Below are 11260 nucleotides of genomic sequence, written 5' to 3'. Positions count from 1 at the left end.
TGATCCTGTTTACTCTGTTTCTTGTTGTCACCACAGCACCATGTCGAGTTACCAAGGAGATAGAAAGGAACAGACCTGTGAGAAGCTCTCGCTGGAGCGTGGGCGGCAGCTGACTGTCAGTGAGGGCAACGCCCTCATTCTTGGCTCCGCCTCTCCTCCCACACCCCGAAAGAAGCCACACAGGAGCTGGAGTTTCAGGAGCTGCCTTTAGAATGCAGACCAGAGCTTGCGCACACCTACTCTCTGGCCCTCGTGCCCCTTTGAGCAAGAGGGTCTGCGGGGTGGGTCTTGCTGCTGGATCTGCGGGCTTTTCTAAGCCTTGGGGATGTATTTGTGTTGTAAGAAAACACCTGGGTTTTTTCAGGGGTCGGAAGAGATTGGTGGCTGAGCTGTTCTGCTCTCGTGTGGATGGAAGGCTGTGAGATGGGGCCCTTGATCACCACGGAGCCCCTGGACAATTGGAAGGAGAGGTGCCAGGAGCCAGGCCCCAAGGCCTGGATTCCTCATCTGAGCTCGCCTGCCTTTAGCAGGACAAAGTAATAGCATGGGGACATCCACACCGAACTTTGAGAAGGAACAAGGCTGACTCTGATGGTGAGCCGGCCCCGTTTGTACATGCCAAGGCCTAAAAGACCATGTTTGCTTTTGACAAGCCTTTGGGAATATCCGGTAATTACGGTAATTCCATAATCATGCTACTAAACGCACCTAATGCTTTCATCTTTACAAAGCTTGTGTCCATTTTCCGCCTTCTCCCCTAGAGAAGGGGGCTTTATTTCCCCTACTTTACAGATGAGAAGGTAGAGGTGGAGGAACTTTCTGCTACCATAAAAGTAGCAGGAAAGCATTTCAAACCCAGATCTCATGACCCCACATGTGGGGTGTTTCCACTCGTTCCTGGTAGAGGAGTTCCTGAAACAGGAGCCTCACGAGTCTGAGGCCTGAAACTACAGGGCTTACTGATGTAGCTGCAAACTGCAGCTCTCAGACAGCAAGAGAAAAGTCAAGAAGAGAAAATGCATTGCTCTGGAGGACCTTCGCGTGTCTCACACAGGCGGAATATTTACATGTGTTCCCCACACGGTCTCCGTAGCAACTGTCAGAGGTGCAAAAATGCATCATCAGTATTTGTTAGAGGATGAGAAGAGATCCTCTTTCTCTCAGCGGGCAGGGCTATTTCCGTCCACTGGCTTTGTGACTTCTCCCAGCAGCCAGTTGGCAGGAAGGTTTCAAACAACAGGGAACCCGTGGATCAAACCAATCGGCATCTGAAACTTGCAGGATGGAGGGATCTCATCTTCTGCTCCCTCTTCCAGGCAATTAAGCACGGAGTCAGGAAGGAATTTTGTTATTCGGAAGTCTCAATAGAAAGGAGCTGAGAAGTTGTGGTTTCCAGCTTTTAACCATAGCATTTAAGACATGGCTCCATTTTCCTTGTAGTTTCCAAGTGCACATCATTACCTAATTCTCCCTGGAGAATCGATATTGCTTTATGATGCGTATGTATCAGTGATGTGAGCTAAGGCTCGGAGCCAGCAAACAATGTCTTTCTCATAAACCTTCCTCCCCAGCCTCCTTTCCCATGGTGCACCTTGAAATGATGCCTTCTACCTTTCCTACGTCACATGCTCCGTGGGCTCCTTGGTCAGGAATGAAGTCTACATTGCTGCAAAGAAAACTATAATTCAGTGCCCCGTATGTGCCCCAGAATATTTTATCTCCAACATCTCAGTTTGTGACTTGTCATATGTGATTTATGTGCTGTTGGTTAGTGTATCATGTGTCAAAATCTTCCAAGTGCTTTGGGGGAAACAGGAATCAGAGAATTCCTGATCCCCAAAGATCTTACAGTCTAGTTTACCTAAGCTCTTATGTAGCATTCAACCCAGCTTTACACACTCAGCATGAGACCAACACATCTATTAAGCCCTATATGAAAAACTGAGCCCCTACACAACTGTCCCTGGCGGGTCTGGACTCATGGCCGAGCAACTGGTGTTGTTGACCAAGACTCATGCTCAGAAGGACTTGCTTGGGTTTAATGTCCTATCACTGCTGTCTCACATTTCTTAGTTTATCTTCGTATTTGTGTCTCATAAGTGAAGTCTGATGGGATAATGAAGCTCAACTCACTGGTGGAGCTGCCCCCTACCTCCAGCCCCTGGTGTCCCAGAACCCGACCTTCTCTTTCCCACCCCCATCCCATGACCACTGCCACCCTCCACCCAGGGTGGCCACCAGGTCTTGTCAGCATGTGGGGAGCTCCCTTCTACCTCTGCTCCCTGTAGGAGACCTGGGAGCCGATGCAGGAAGGGTGGTGGTTGGGTGTGTACACCATGGCGTCTTGGGAAACAGCATGACAGTGCTGTCCCTGCCCTGGCCTGTCAGTGCCATAGTGCATTTGACTTGGTGGGGGTCTCTCACCCACCCCCATTGGTGTACTCAGTGTGTGCTGGAGGTTGTAATCCCTTGGGGGGCACAATGGCAAGCAGTGGGAAGGGGAGATTGACTTCCCTGCTACATTTTCGTTTTGTGCTTGAAGCCCACAATTATGTAGCCAGACCAAATGGACTCCAGCGACTCTCTCCTTTCAATCCTTTTGTACAGCTGTCATGAACAAAGCTCGTGTAAGCCAGTCCTGCTTTCCTATCAGTTCAATGAAAAACAAATTGTGTTCTGTTCCTCAGAACCCATGTCAACCACAAAAATACCAAATTATGGAAATGAGATGTGATTGCTATGAAGTCACCTCCTAGGCATATTTAACATATTTGATGTATCTAACATACTCAAAAGAATCATGATCTTTAGAATTTACTATTTTAAGATATGACCCACACCTTAAGCTTTAGCAAGCATTTGTATGTTACGGAAAACCAAGAACCATTTAAAGTTTACATCATAAATGTGTCTTGTGGGGGACTTTCCTGCAGAGACTGAACTGACTGAAGCTTTGTTCTCTAAACTCAGGAAGACATTTTAAGTGTTGAAAAGTGTCATTTTGACGATGATTTCTTTCAACGCTCGACCAGCTTTGGAAAGGAAGAGTTACAAATAACAAGGGATGAGATTCCCCTCAGGTATATTTTTAGCAAAATAACACCTTGTAAAATTTCCTGTCCTTGTACCCAGCTGCCAGGCGATGGCATAGGAAGTTGATCCAAGCTGACACATATTCATTGGGCATCTGCCATGATATGAGCTGAACCCTGGGCCCTGGGCAACATGGAGGATGTAGAGATAAATAAGATGGTCCCTGCCTCTAAGAAGCAAGTAAGACCCTCAGCTGGGGAAGAGATATAAATTTGTAGCTGCTGAAGGGAGCTGGCTAAGAGCTCACAGGCTGCTGGCAGGCCTTTCTTCATGGCTTACCCCTCCCGGAGCACCATATTGTCGGCAGAAGGCTGCTTGGCCCAGACTAACTGTGGACAGGGCTTGATCACTTACAGGCCACTGGGAGTTGCTGTCTACAGCTTGACACATTGAGAAGCCTGGCTTTCTGTTCTGTCTCTGGCATAGGAATTGCTTTTGGAAAAGCACCGTTTCTTGGGTCAACATGAAGATTACCCCGTGGAAGACCCTGGAAATATGAACTATTTTTATTATTGAGGGCTTGTTATATGTGAGACACTGTGCCATATTCCAGGCATACAGACCCTGCTTTCAGGGTGTCATGGTAAGTTAGAAGAGATACAGATGTAAGCAAATGACTAAAGTGTGCATGGACATTGGGCATGGGGAACTGACAGTCAAAAGACCTAATATGAAATCTCAGCTCTGACCAGCTGGCTCTGTGACTTTAGTCACGTCCTGTAACATCTCTGGGCTCTGGTTTCTTTATTTGCAAAATCTGCCTGGGGGAAGAACAGTTGTCTGTTTGGTCTCCAAGGTGCCTTTCTGTTTTAAAATTGCCTGTGTCTTTTAACATCCTAGAAATAATCTGTGCTCCATAGGCAAGATTCTTTCTGAACTTGTATTCATTTTCTAGGTCTGCTGTAACAAAGTACCACAAACTGAGTGGTCTAAATAACAGAAATTTATCGTCCCACAGTTCTGGAGGCTGGAGTCTGAGATCAAGGCATTAGCAGGTTGATTCCTTCTGAGGGCTGTTGATTCCTTTCCCATGTCTCTTCCTTAGTTTCTCGTGGTTTGCTGGCAATCTTTGACATCCCTTGGCTTATACAGCTCTATCTTCATGTTCATCTGGTGTTCTCCTAGGTGCATCTATGTCCACATTTCCTTTTTATAAGGACACCAGTCTTACTAGATAAGGTCATATAGCTCAGCATAACCTCATTTTAACTGTGTAATCTCATGTTAAGTAATTACATTTGCAATAACCCTATTTCCAAAGAAGTTCACATTCTGAAGGATAGGACTTCAGCATATGAATTGGGGAGGGGGCGGGACAAGATTCAACCCACAACAACCTGTTTTACTAATTTCTACCTTGGAATCTTTGGTCCATCCTTATCCAAGGTGGTAAATCTTTTTCATCTTAATGATCAGCTCTGATCAATTGTAGTGATTACCTGGAGTGCTGTGTTGAGAAGGGTTGAGTTGACATCAAGGATTAATGGGAAAGGTGACTAGAATCGGCTCCGATTTTTTATTTCCGTGGGTACAGGACTTAAGGAATCGGGTTTTGTCACGTGCCTGCTCACGCAAGGAGCAGGAGATGTAAAAGTCTCGCTACTTATCCCTAAAGCAGAAACCTCACCAAACAGTGAAGGAAGGACTGCTTTTTTCAGATCTCTCCATTTGAGATGGCATTCAAAAGGTGATTGCCAATTTGTAGTCTCACTGCATTTAATCATCCTTGCAGGGCCTTTCAGCCCAGCCCATGAAGATGATTTAGTCTTCAATAGGACTCAACTATTCCATAATGAGAGTGAAGGGAGTTAAACCTTTAGGAAGACATGATCAGTCTGGGCTTTGTGAATGTTTTCTTCCTCCTTTTTTTTTTTTTTTTTTGCTTTTAATTTTTAAAAAATGTAGGAGGGGAACTTTTGTGGTTTTTTGTTTCTTTGTTTTTTAATTTTTATTGGAGTATAGTTGCTTGACAGTGTTGTGTTAGTTTCTACTGTACGGCAAAGTGAACCAGCTATACATATACATATATCCCCTCTTTTTTTGGATTTCTTTCCCATTTAGGTCACCACAGAGCATGAGTAGAGTTCCCTGTGCTATACAGTAGGTTCTCATTAGTTATCTATTTTATACATAGTATCAATAGTGTATACATGTCCATCCCAATCTCCCAATTCATCTGTGAAAGTTTTCTGGAACCAGATTGGAAGCGATCTTCTAGAAGCACCAAAAATAAATCCTCACTCCCACTCTTTTTTTTTTTTTAATTTTTATTGATGTATAGTTGATTTACGATGTTGTGTTAGTTTCAGGTGTACAGCAAAGTGAATCAGTTATACATATACATATATCCACTCTTTTTTAGATTCTTTTCCCATATAGGCCATTACAGAGTATTGCTCACTCCCACTCTTTACACCTATAACATCAAAACCACCAGATGACGACAGTTGCTGTAGAAATCTAAGCACGTGGAGGAATGCCCACCTTGAACTAGCTAAGCTTGGTACGGGAGCCAAAAGATGGGAAATGACAGGAAGCCAGTTGTCTGTGTCATTGTGGCTACAAAGGAAGTACTTTCAGGACAAAGAGGAGAAGTGACTATTCAGGGAAGCCTTCATTTTTGTTTCATCTGCTGAGCTCCTTAATGAAAACCTGGCAGATAGACCAAGGCCAAAGCCTGCTCACCTCCAGAGAATATTTCTGTTGAGGCCTTTGTACTCAAGACATTCATCTGAAATATGAAGTCACTGATTTGAAGCTTTTCGCATCATATGAGGGGCTCAGGGTCTCACCCAGGCACTGTTTCAAATGTTTCCCACTAGTGAAGACTACATTCTCTTCTTGTGCAAAACTACATTTTTGCTTCTCCCTGTTTGACCCTGGCCCTCATCATGAGAATATGCCCAGGCTAGTCTGCTGGGAGTAAGTCAGAGACACATGGAAGAGAGCCAGGTCATCCAACCTAGGCCATCCTAGTTGAGCTATCCCAGTTACCTGACAAACTTGTCATAGGCACATGAGTGAGCCCAACCACCGTCAGCCAAGCCCAGCACAGACCAGCAGAACCACCCAGCTGACCTGTAGACTTGTGAGAAATAAGGAATGTTTGTTATTTTAAGCCATTCAACATTGGGGCGGTTTGTTATGTGGCAATAGCTAGCTGCTACATATGGTCTCCCTCATGTAGGGGTAAAGAGAAAGGGTAATAGATTAGGCATAAGCTGTGTCCAGTGTTGGAATTCAGTTGTGACTAGGAAACTGAGAAGCTGATGGGGCAGGTCTGTTAGAAGGCTATTTGCATGAGAGGCCTTCCCAGGAGAGAATTCATCGCAAGGAATGAACAAGTCAAGCAGAGAAGCTTAGTCTGGGAATAATGACTTAGTCATCAGAGACTGAGAAAATCCACCACAGTGTCTGTTACTCTAATGTATCTCCTGACTTAGGGTCAGCAAATTCTTGTTTGACTTTTATGATTGAGGGTACAGCTCCCCAGCTTTGGGATAAGTGTAGAAAACTGTAAAGCTAAAGCAGCATTGGAGGAACATGTGAACAAAGCACCAATTTGGTACCCAGAAGATTCCAGCACCTCAGTCAAAGATAGGGCAAAAATAGGGTACCCAGAAGAGGACTGAGTCACATCTGTCTAAATAGCTACATTAATTCATTATTTCATTCATTTATGTGTTCAACAAACATTGAGGGCTATCCAGATTACACTGTGTTAGGTTATGTTAAGGGGAGACAAATGTTTTCATAAGGTGGGGTCCCTGCCTGTAAGGAGCCCACAGACCAGTTCACATTTAAAAATAGGTTTTATATTGTGTGCTCTGATTGATTGATAATGGCTGCCTAGAGTACTCGAGGGGCATTTGAGAGGCCAGATCCCAATTCAGAGGAGTACTGTGATTGACTAGCAATGTCTGCTTTGGCCATATAGTGTAATCCTGGTGGTCTAGTTTTATGTCCTGGCTCCATTTACTCATAGATCCATAAACTAAGCTTCTTGCATGTATTATATGTAAAATTCATCTCTCACTATCTCTTCATGCCTTGGCTGAGTGACAAAGAGCTGATGCTAAGGAAGGTGGTTCTGAGTTGGTATTCTTTTTTGACGAACAAAGGAGCATGATATTTTCCCTGTATGTCTTTTTACTCCTCCCCTGTAAGTCAGAAACACAGTCCTCAGAATGGGGATGGGGTAGAATGGAGTATGGAGGAAAACCTATGTACAGTGACAAAAAAGACTCCACCATCCTCCAGCAGAGTGGTAAAGGGTTTGGGGCTGAGAAGACCATAACCCAGCTTTGAAAAGAAGCACTGAAATAGTACCAAGCCATCCTGACTTGGCATCATATGGGCAAGGAAATAAAGACAATCCAACCAGTCATGTTTCTTGTGTTTATCTAGTATGAATGTGGCTAATCTGTTGACAGCCTTGGCGAGCCTGCGGATCCTGGAGAGGGCCAGGCAGCGCTCCCAACGGGCGTTTAATGAACATCGTGGAGACTTTTCAGTAACCCCTCTGGAGACCCCAGGCTGGATTGGATGCACAATACTGGACAACCATGGGAAGGTGAAAGATCTTAAACTCACCACTCTGCCCTGTTCCTGAAAGTCTGTTCATTTTGTGAGCCATCTAGAACTCAAAAGACTGAGTATTTAATAAAGACTTAATTAAATATGGCTTTTGTCATCTGCAAGACCTGTTCTCAAGTCTGCTCTGCCCTTCTCTACTCGTGTGACTTGGAGCAAATGCCTTAACCCTCAGTGTCTTCATTTGAAAAACAAGGGATAAAAATAGTACTTATTGCAGGGGTTTTGTGAAGACAGAACAAGTATGTAAAGCGCTCAGTAGAATGCCCAGCATATAGTAAGTGCTCAGTAAATGACAGCCATGATTATTAGCAATTAAGTTCTAGACTCTTTGGGAGCATGACCCACACCCCATCCCCTTTCCGCCTTCTCCTCCTCTACTCACAAGCGGTAGTAGGCTCTAACTCCCCGTGGCCAGAAGCTCTGGGTGCAGGCTCCCAGGGGGCCTGGGTTTCCCCTCTTCTTCCCCCGGGCCCAGCCTCAAGCCACCCTGCAAACACAAGCCATGTGGGGGTCACTTGATGCCCAAAGGAGATGCTGCTTTCTAAGCAGCTCAGCTTCCATTTCCAGGCCTCTTTGGCTTGTGTCTCTGCAGACAAAGCCCGGTGTGTCTGTGAGGCTCCAGCCATTGTGACACTGAGTAATGAGAGGGCTGCGCAGTGGGTGAAGAAATGGAGCCGCTGAGCGAAAGTCAGCAGTGCTCCTGGCTGTTTACACCCGGCCGCGGACAGCGCCTGCTACCCAGGACCCAGGGGGACGGTTTCAACATCGGAAGCCACAGGGCCCAGCAGAGCCACCCCTGTCAGACTGCCCTGCTGGGTCACCTGACCTGGACAGGGTGGTGGGGATAAGTTTTAGAGGAAGTGACACTGGATAGGGAAGTGGGGAAAATGCCCTCTGGTTCTTGCACTCTGGGCTTCCGTTTCCTTTGGTCAACAGGAAAATAAAGCACGTACCCATCATGCCCATCGTGGGACAGAGTGGTAAGAGCACAGGGCTTGACAAGGCAGCTTGGCTTCAACACTTGCCCCTACTACCTTCCACCCACATATGCTTGGACAAGCCTCATCATCTCTCATGCAGCCTCAATTTCCATATCTGTAAAATAGGGACCGTCACAAAGTTGACACAAGGATCGCGTGAGGTCATGTATGTCTCAGCCTTTTTAAGGCAGGCAATTATGTGCACAAATATTTCTTTTGCTCACTTGTCCTTCTCTCTGTGCCTTCTTTTTTCTTTGCTCTGCCTCCCTCCTGTCTTCATTTATTTCCTTTTTACCAGGCTTATCCCTGAGGCCAGGGATTTTCAAACATTTCCACCAAAATGCCCTTAACAACCAAAAAGGGTAAAAACGATTTAGCCTAAAGTGCCTATTATAGTGTGAAATTTCTTTGGCATCTCATGTTTATTATTAAGATTCCTGTGACTCTCGTGTTTGGCTCTATAATCTGTCCATGTGTAACAGTTACTGTTGTTCTTGGATGAAAACAACAGAGCCTGCTCTCAGTAGCTCAGACAGAACAGGAATTGAAGGGCAACTGTAGATTTTGTAGGGGAACCAGAGAGTCGAGCCCTCCCTGTACAGGAAACATGCCCAAACCACCCCTCAGGGGCTGCCCCCGTGAATCCCCAGTGGGGTTGGCCTTGAACACAAACACCACAGCTGCCAGACGGAGCTGTGCGCACTGAGCCCACTGGGGACTGGAAACTGAGGCACCGCCACTGCTGCCTATGGAAATCGCTGCTTCTGCCATGATGCTGCCAAAACTTGGATTCCTCAAGGCCCCATCCTCAGTGGCTTTCTGCCAGATTGAGGTCTTACGTGAATGCCTGTACAGCCTGGCCTAAGACACAGCCCATAGTTCAGCTAAAAGAGAAGATGGAAGAGCCAGTTCCAGCAGGACCCACCATGTGGGACGTTTTCCCAACAGAGAAAAGGCTTTCAGAACACACTAAGTGGTCATAAGAGACCTCACCTATACACTATCTACTTTAACATTATGTTTTAACCACCAATCAGCAAGTGAAATGAACGTTCCAGAAACATACACTCTGTTTTCCTAAGCTTTGTGTACCTGTCACAGTTTGTGTATGGTCTCAGGGGCACAGGGGCTCCAGCCTAAAAAGCCAGGCCTTAGACCCTCCAAAGGCATTCCCCAGCCTCATCAAGTGTACCCGGGGTTAAAGAGTCATCACTGGGGCTTCCCCAGTGGTGCAGTGGTTGAGAGTCCGCCTACCGATGCAGGGGACAGGGGTTCGTGCCCCGGTCTGGGAAGATCCCACATACCGCGGAGCGGCTGGGCCCGTGAGCCATGGCCGCTGAGCCTGCACGTCCGGAGCCTGTGCTCCGCAACGGGAGAGGCCACAACAGTGAGAGGCCTGCGTACTGCAAAAAAGAAAAAAAAAAGAGTCATCATTGCCAGAAAGAGAGCACAGTTCCTATCTCCTAGGAGCAGAAGCATGTTCGAGACATTTGAATAATGCTGGCTACATCACTGTCATATTGGACCAATGGAGCTGACCTCCTTTCACTGCGTTGGTCACCAGTCCCACTGTGAAGATCAGCTAACGTTTCAGTTGTTGTTGGTTTCCTTCCAACCTTTCCCATGGAGCCTTGTCTCCTATCTGGTGAAGGTGAACAGGCCCACTCAGCCCATCTCATGTCCAATTTTGTTTACAGTACAACAGCAAGCCCCTGCCCTATCCCGGTCCATAATTCCTATTGGAAATGGAACCCACTGGGAGAAAGCCATGAAAGGACTGTGCCTCTTTTTCTTAGAACCTTGACTTTTCTTACTTATACATCCCGACCTCTCATCATCTTCATCAGCAGGAAGCCCCAAGGCCATCCATGAATCTTTGAAATAAAACATGATTCAAATCTCCCTGTGGCTGAAGGTAGCAGGGTTGGTGCCGTGGAGGTTCACATCTTCTCTGCAAAATGCAGGCCGACATTCTCCTAAAGACAAAAGCCTGTCTTTGTTTGGAACTGATTCACTGTGCAAACCCTCTCCAGGGAGTGGACTCTGAAACCACTGGCCAGATTTCAAATATGTACATGCAGAATGAGAGGTATTTTCCCAGTTGGTCACTAGAAATAGAGCCCAGGAAAGAGCCCTAAAGTTGGAAAGTACATTTCATAGCAGTTTTTTCCCCTAAAAATAGAAAAGTAGCTTTGCTGTGCAAGAGGCGGGACTGAAGCCCTAGCCCAGGAAGGACAGGAAGGCTGCCTTGTCTTGACCTGGTAAGACCCGCTTCCTTGCTCGGCAGGAGCCCTGTCTCGTGAGATCTGACCTAAAGATCCTGAGCTCAGCCCTCCTGCTGCCCAGCCATGCTGTATTCCACATGAAAGGGGTGACCGTCCATCTCTCGCCATCCTGCCCAGACCTGTGTGCTAGGTTGCCAAAGCTTGCCTTTGGCACGGATCTGGGGTCATTGATAGTAGGTGTACCAGCTCCAAGAAAAAGCAACCTGTTGGAGGTAGTAGGTAGACATTTAAGGTGGTGCTCGTGTATTTGCTGAATGGACTGGGATAGGTGTCCTCATCTTCTCACGTGACTCTGGAATGTGACTT

The sequence above is a fragment of the Aethalodelphis obliquidens genome, unplaced genomic scaffold (assembly GCF_003676395.1).
Source record: "Aethalodelphis obliquidens isolate GAN/ISIS:26980383/991018 unplaced genomic scaffold, ASM367639v1 scaffold14, whole genome shotgun sequence".
Lineage (NCBI taxonomy): Eukaryota > Metazoa > Chordata > Mammalia > Artiodactyla > Delphinidae > Aethalodelphis > Aethalodelphis obliquidens.
This window is presented reverse-complemented; position numbering follows the sequence as displayed.